We start from the raw sequence: 6,395 nt of genomic DNA, 5'->3' as shown, positions 1-6,395 counted from the left end.
TTTTGCAATTATTTTTCTTGAAGAAATTGGTTATTTAGTCCTATAGAATTTTCTACATTATGTGCTTCGCAGATTACATAGCTATTGCCTTTATGACCTCTGTGTGAACTGTGAACTGACAGGTACATCTAGATAGTCTTAATCAGATTGAGGTTAGATTTTTGGCAAGAAATTTTATAGTAGGGCTGTATATTTCCTATTGCATCATATCATGAGGCACATAATATCTGGCTGTCTTTTCTATGATTTTAAAATTAGTAAGTAGGTTCAGATTAATTCAGTATAAAGTCCTTCATATTTTTTTCATTTAATGACTTTAAACAGCCCTTGAAAATCATTGCCTAGATCCATTATTTCATTAGTGGTTAAAAAATGATGATATTGTAATTTTATCATTCCTTCTGTGTTTATCAACTAGAACTATTTTATAAAGGTTTTCCTTTCATCAGTTATATAAGCACCTTAGAGTATATTTGATATTTGAAAACAAATCCTTGGTTTTCTTTTTTCTCTATGAATCATTTTGAAGAATAATGAGTTCATTTCCTGGCATCCTCCAAAGATGATCCACTAATATTTCTAGCATCATTGTGAAGTAACGTACATATTACAATCTAAATAATCCCATAGAATATCATTCCACTAGATATTCAAGAAAATCCCAATCTTTGTTTATGTTTGGATAAATATGTTTTTATCCATATTTTCAATTATGGAATATAAGATTCAAATAGACTTTCATGGACTTTCCCAAGGCTACACAACTAGTAAATGCTAGAGTGCTGATTCACCTTTTTTTTTTTTTTTAACATCCATACTGTTCTCCATAGTGGCTGTATCAATTTACATTCCCACCAACAGTGCTAGAGGGTACCTTTTTCTCCACACCCTCTTCAGCATATATTGTTTGTACATTTTTTGATAATGGCTATTCTGACAGGTGTGAGGTGATACCTCATTGTAGTTTTGATTTGCATTTCTTTAATGGGGTTTAGAGACCATTTCACTAATGGGTCTGATTAGTGATGTTGAGCATCCTTTCATGTGTTTGTTGGAAATCTGTATGCCTTCCTTGGAGAAATGTCTATTTAGATCTTCCTCCAACTTTTGGATTGGGTTGTTTGTTTTTTTGATATTGAGTTGCATGAGCTGCTTGTAAATTTTGGAGATTAATCCTTTGTCAGTTGCTTCATTTGCAGATATTTTCTCCCGTTCTGAGGGCTGTCTTTTCATCTTGTTTTTGTTTTCCATCACTGTGCAAAAGCTTTTAAGTTACATTAGGTCCATTTGTTTCTGTTTTTATTTCCATTTCTCTAGGAGGTGGGTCAAAAAGGATCTTGCTGTGATATATGTCATAGACTGTTCTTCCTATGTTTTCCTCTAAGAGTTTTATAGTGTCTGGCCTTACATTTAGGTCTTTAATCCATTTTGAGTTTATTTTTGTGTATGGTGCTAGGGAGTGTTCTAATTTCATTCTTTTACATGTTAGCTGTCCAGTTTTCCCAGCACCACTTATTGAAGAGGCTGTCTTTTCTCCACTGTATATTCTTGTCTCCTTTATCAAAAATAAGGTGACCATATGTGTGTGGGTTTATCTCTGGGCTTTCTATCCTGTTCCATTGAGCTATATTTCTGTTTTTTGTGCCAGTACCATACTGTCTTGATTACTGTAGCTTTGTAGTATAGTCTGAAGTCAGGGAGCCTGATTCCTTCAGCTCCGCTTTTCTTTCTCAAGATTGCTTTGGCTATTCGGGGTCTTTTGTGTTTCCATACAAAATGTGAATTTTTTTGTACTAGTTATGTGAAAAATGCCACTGGTAGTTTGAAAGGGATTGCATTGAATCTGTAGATTGCTATGGGTAGTAGAATCATTTTCACAATGTTGATTCTTCCAATCCAAGAACATGGTATATCTCTCCATCTGTATCACCTTTAATTTCTTTCATCAGTGTCTTATATTGTTCTGCATACAGGTCTTTTGTCTCCTTACGTAGGTTTATTCCTGGTATTTTATTCCTTTTGTTGCAATCGTCAATGGGAGTGTTTCCTTAATTTCTCTTTAATATTTTTCAGCATCAGTGTATAGGAATGCAAGAGATTTCTGTGCAGTAATTTTGTATCCTGCTACTTTACCAAATTCATTGATTAGCTCTAGTAGTTTTCTGGTAGCATCTTTAGGATTCTTTATGTATAGTATCATGTCATCTGCAAACAGTGACAGCTTTACTTCTTCTTTTCTGATTTGGATTCCTTTTATTTCTTTTTCTTCGCTGATTGCTGTGGCTAAAACTTCCAAAACTATGTTGAACATAGTGGTGAGAGTGGGCAACCTAGTCTTGTTCCTGATCTTAGAGGAAATGGTTTCAGTTTTTCACCATTGAGAACAATGTCGGCTGTAGGTTTGCCAGGTGTGGCCTTTATTATGTTGAGGTAAGTTCCCTCTATGCCTACTTTCTGGAGGGTTTTTGGAATTTTGTCCAAAGCTCTTTCTGCGTCTATTGAGATGATCATATGGTTTTTCTCCTTCAATTTGTTAATATAGTGTATCACATTGATTGATTTACATATACTGAAGAATCCTTGCATTCCTGGGATAAACTCCACTTGATCATGGTGTATGATCCTTTTAATGTGCTGTTGGATTGTTTGCTAGTATTTTGTTGGGGATTTTGCATCTATGTTCATCAGTGATATTGGCCTGTAGTTTTCTTTCTTTGTGACATCTTTGTCTGGTTTTGGTATCAGAGTGATGGTGGCCTCGTAGAATGTGTTTGGGAGTGTTCCTCCCTCTGCTACATTTTGGAAGAGTTTGAGAAGGATACGTGTTAGCTCTTCTCTGAATGTTTGATAGAATTCGCCTGTGAAGCCATCTGGTCCTAGGCTTTTGTTTGTTGGAAAACTTTTTTATTTATTATTATTATTATTATTTTTTGTGGTACGCGGGCCTCTCACTGTTGTGGTCTCTCCCATTGTGGAGCACAGGCTCCGGATGCACAGGCTCAGCAGCCATGGCTCACACGCCCAGCCGCTCCGCGGCATGTGGGATCTTCCCAGACCGGGGTGTGAACCTGTGTCCCCTGCACTGGCAGGCGGACTCTTAACCACTGCGCCACCAGGGAAGCCCCAATTTTTGCATTTTTATGATTAAAACTACTCATTAATTTTTTGTTAGGTGAAAAGACTTCTTGATGTTTTTTACATTTGTATATTACTCTTTTGCTCTCATGTGGCTGGTATAATATACACATGTAGGCATTTTGTCAACATATTCTAATATATACCTTACTCATGTATAACTATGAAATGTATTCTTTTGTTAGGTCTATACAGTACCTAAAGTATAATTAATAATACAATTGCTGTAAGTGTTCATTCAACAACCTGAATTGATCAAATGATACAAACGTGAGTGCTGTGTTCTGATCTGAGTCATTGGTCCCTTTGTGAGTATCTCTGGCCTTAAGGTAATGGACATTAATATTCTCAAATCATGCATAATGTAAATACATTTGGAAACATTTTGTAAAGTGAAAGCATTAGACAACAGTGAGGTCAATGTTTTGATTTTCTGATAGGTTGGCTGGTAAAGTAAATATATTAATTATGAGATCATTCAATTCATTTTAATATCCACTGGGTTTTATTTCAACAGGCATCATTTCAAATAAGATAGAGTTTGGAAACCACACAATGATGACAGAATTCATTATTTTAGGGTTAACAGAGAATCCTATACTTTGTTCCATCTTCTTTGTGGTTTTTCTTGGAATCTATGTTGCTACCATGTTGGGCAATACCAGCATAATCATGTTAATCCAAAGAAGCCCTCAGCTCCACACCCCAATGTACCTTTTCCTCAGCCATTTGGTCTCTGTGGACCTTGGGTACTCCATCAGTCACACCTAATACGATTGTGAGTTCCCTAAAAGAAAGAACTACTATCCTGTCACTGGCTGCATAGCTCAGCTTGGCTCTGATGTTATCTCTGGAACAGCTGAGTGCTTCCTGTTGGCTGCCATGGCCTATGATCGTTATGTGGCCATCTGCTTCCCACTTCTCTACTCTACACACATGTCTCCCAGGGTCTGCATCATCTCACTGATTGCTTCCTATCTGGGAGGATGTGTGAATGCTTCATCATTTATTGGATGTTTATTGTGTCTGAGTTTCTGTGGACCAAATAAAATCAACCATTTCTTCCATGACCTGCCATCATTAGAGAAGCTTTCTTGTACCCATGTTTATGTTGCTGAAATATCTCCTGCCATCTCAGCTGGGTCAATCACTGTAATCACACTGTTCACCAAAACAGTTTCATATCTGTACATCCTCCACTCAATCCTGAAGATACACTCTACAGAGGGAAGGCACAAGTCCTTCTCTACTTGCACTTCCCACCTCACTGCAGTTACTTTGTTTTATGGGACAGTCACATTTGTTTACATCATACCGAAGTCGAGCCACTCACCTGAACATATTAAAGTGGTGTCTGTCTTCTACACAGTGGTGATCCTCATGTTGAACCCTCTGATCTACAGTCTGAGGAACAAAGAGGTGAAAGAGGCCATGAGAAAATTGATAGCTAGAATACATCAGTCATTTTGAAATGAATACAATGTGAATCCAGAAACTACAAAACAATAATTTCAGGAACATATGTGATAGGTGTTTATGTTGTCCATTAGTCTTATTTTATGTGAAGAACTATCTTAAATATAAAATACCTGAATGTCGATTAATGCCAGCTTTAATTTATAATTTTCTAGAGTCACAAAGTATAGCATTTTCACAAAAATCTGCTGGGTTCAAATTAAGTGTGTATATTTCAGGATGAAGCTACCTGGAGAAACATAGTTTCACTTTTTCCTCTCCTCTGTTCATTATTTAGGGAGTCTGATTAGAGGGTGTTTTTTCTTCTGTTAAATTATACATTTAAAAAAAATCACCTTGTAAATTAACATCTCAGAAGGTATCATGAACTCAACTGGAAATGCAATTGATGGTGGTGTTGACAGGCCAGGTTACTTTCTATGGAAGATTTGGTGTCTCTTATACAGGGTTACCATTATCTTTGGAAATAGTGATGCTGGGATCTAGAAAAGTTTCATTCCCACCTAATGTAAGCCAGACCAAAATAATTCCACAGTACTGCCACCAGGAGACTAGGTCCAGATAACAAAGAAGGCACTCTGAAGGCTTAGCCTTTGAGAGTTCCGTTAAGTTTTTCCTACTACTCAAAGGTTTGTTTGCAAAGGCTGGCTTGCAAAGGTTTGTCTTTGAACCTTTGCAGACAAGCCTTTGAGTAGTAGGAAAAACTACTGGGGAGTGGTGGTGCGGAGGGGGCTGAGGCACAGTGGAACTCTTTCAGCAAGCTAGCTGGTATTTCCAGGGCATAAAATTACAGATTAAGATGCTTAGGCTGAGGCAGGCATGAAATATGCATGCCATCCTTCTTTGTAATATCTCTCAAGAAGGTGTTTATTGCTACCACTTCTGTCACTGCCTTATTCTAGGTGTGCAGCATAAGCCCTGACGGTTGGTGTTATTTGTTTGTTTGCTTTGGTAAGGCAAGTGTCAGATTTAAGCTTTAGTGACTGAGGCAGCCACTTCAGATATTTTGACTAAACACTGCCAGCCACACAACTAAAGAACCAGGCTGACCCCCACTCCCAAGCTCCTTAGATAACTGACCATTTGGACTGCTTGTATTTTTTCTTCACTTGCTTTAAATTCCTGCTCTTATGTTTCAGTCACCAATAAAGAGTGAGCCCGTTAAACCTTAGGCTCCCATTCTCTACCCCAATAAAAGCAGAGCCCTAAGATCTCTCTCTCTCTCACTCTATCCCATGACCCTGTGCGACGCCAGGTGTGCTACATGATTTCCAGGACTTGTAAGTAACAAGCTTTGTCTCTTTCAAAGTTTCCTGATGGTTATTGCTGAAGGCATCTTGCAATAAGAACCACAAGGTCGTCACAGAGCACTGAGCTGAGCTCCCTGTGCTATACAGCAGGTTCCCACTAGCTATACATTTTACACTTTAACATATTTATGTCAAACCTAATCTCCCAATTCGTGACGACCTAGATGGGTGGGGTGGGAAGGATGGGAGGGAGGTCCAAGAGGGAGGGGATATAGGTATACATATAGTTGATTCACTTCATTGTACAGCAGAAACTAACACAACATTGTAAAGCAATTTTACTCCAAAAAAAAAAAAAACAGAACCACAAGGGCCGGTCCAACCACAAGGGTCAGGGATATGAAGACAATCTATGGAAAGAGCTGGCTTAAAGGAGTCCCAGTAACTCAGCACTTTGGTAGACAAAAAGTTATGTATCCACAGTTGTTAAAAAAGATAACATCAGGACTTCCCCTGTGGCACAGTGGTGAAGAC

General features: G+C 38.0%; 1 pseudogene; it reads left to right on the top strand.

Moving 5' to 3' along the window:
- Window positions 1–3,783: 3,783 nt before the first annotated feature.
- On the top strand, window positions 3,784–4,605 carry LOC113625188 (olfactory receptor 481-like; annotated as a pseudogene).
- Window positions 4,606–6,395: the final 1,790 nt, after the last annotated feature.

This window comes from Aethalodelphis obliquidens, unplaced genomic scaffold (genome assembly GCF_003676395.1).
Source record: "Aethalodelphis obliquidens isolate GAN/ISIS:26980383/991018 unplaced genomic scaffold, ASM367639v1 scaffold14, whole genome shotgun sequence".
Taxonomy (NCBI): Eukaryota; Metazoa; Chordata; class Mammalia; order Artiodactyla; family Delphinidae; genus Aethalodelphis; species Aethalodelphis obliquidens.
Note: the sequence above shows the minus strand (reverse complement) of the source record. Positions and strands in the feature narration are given on the sequence as shown.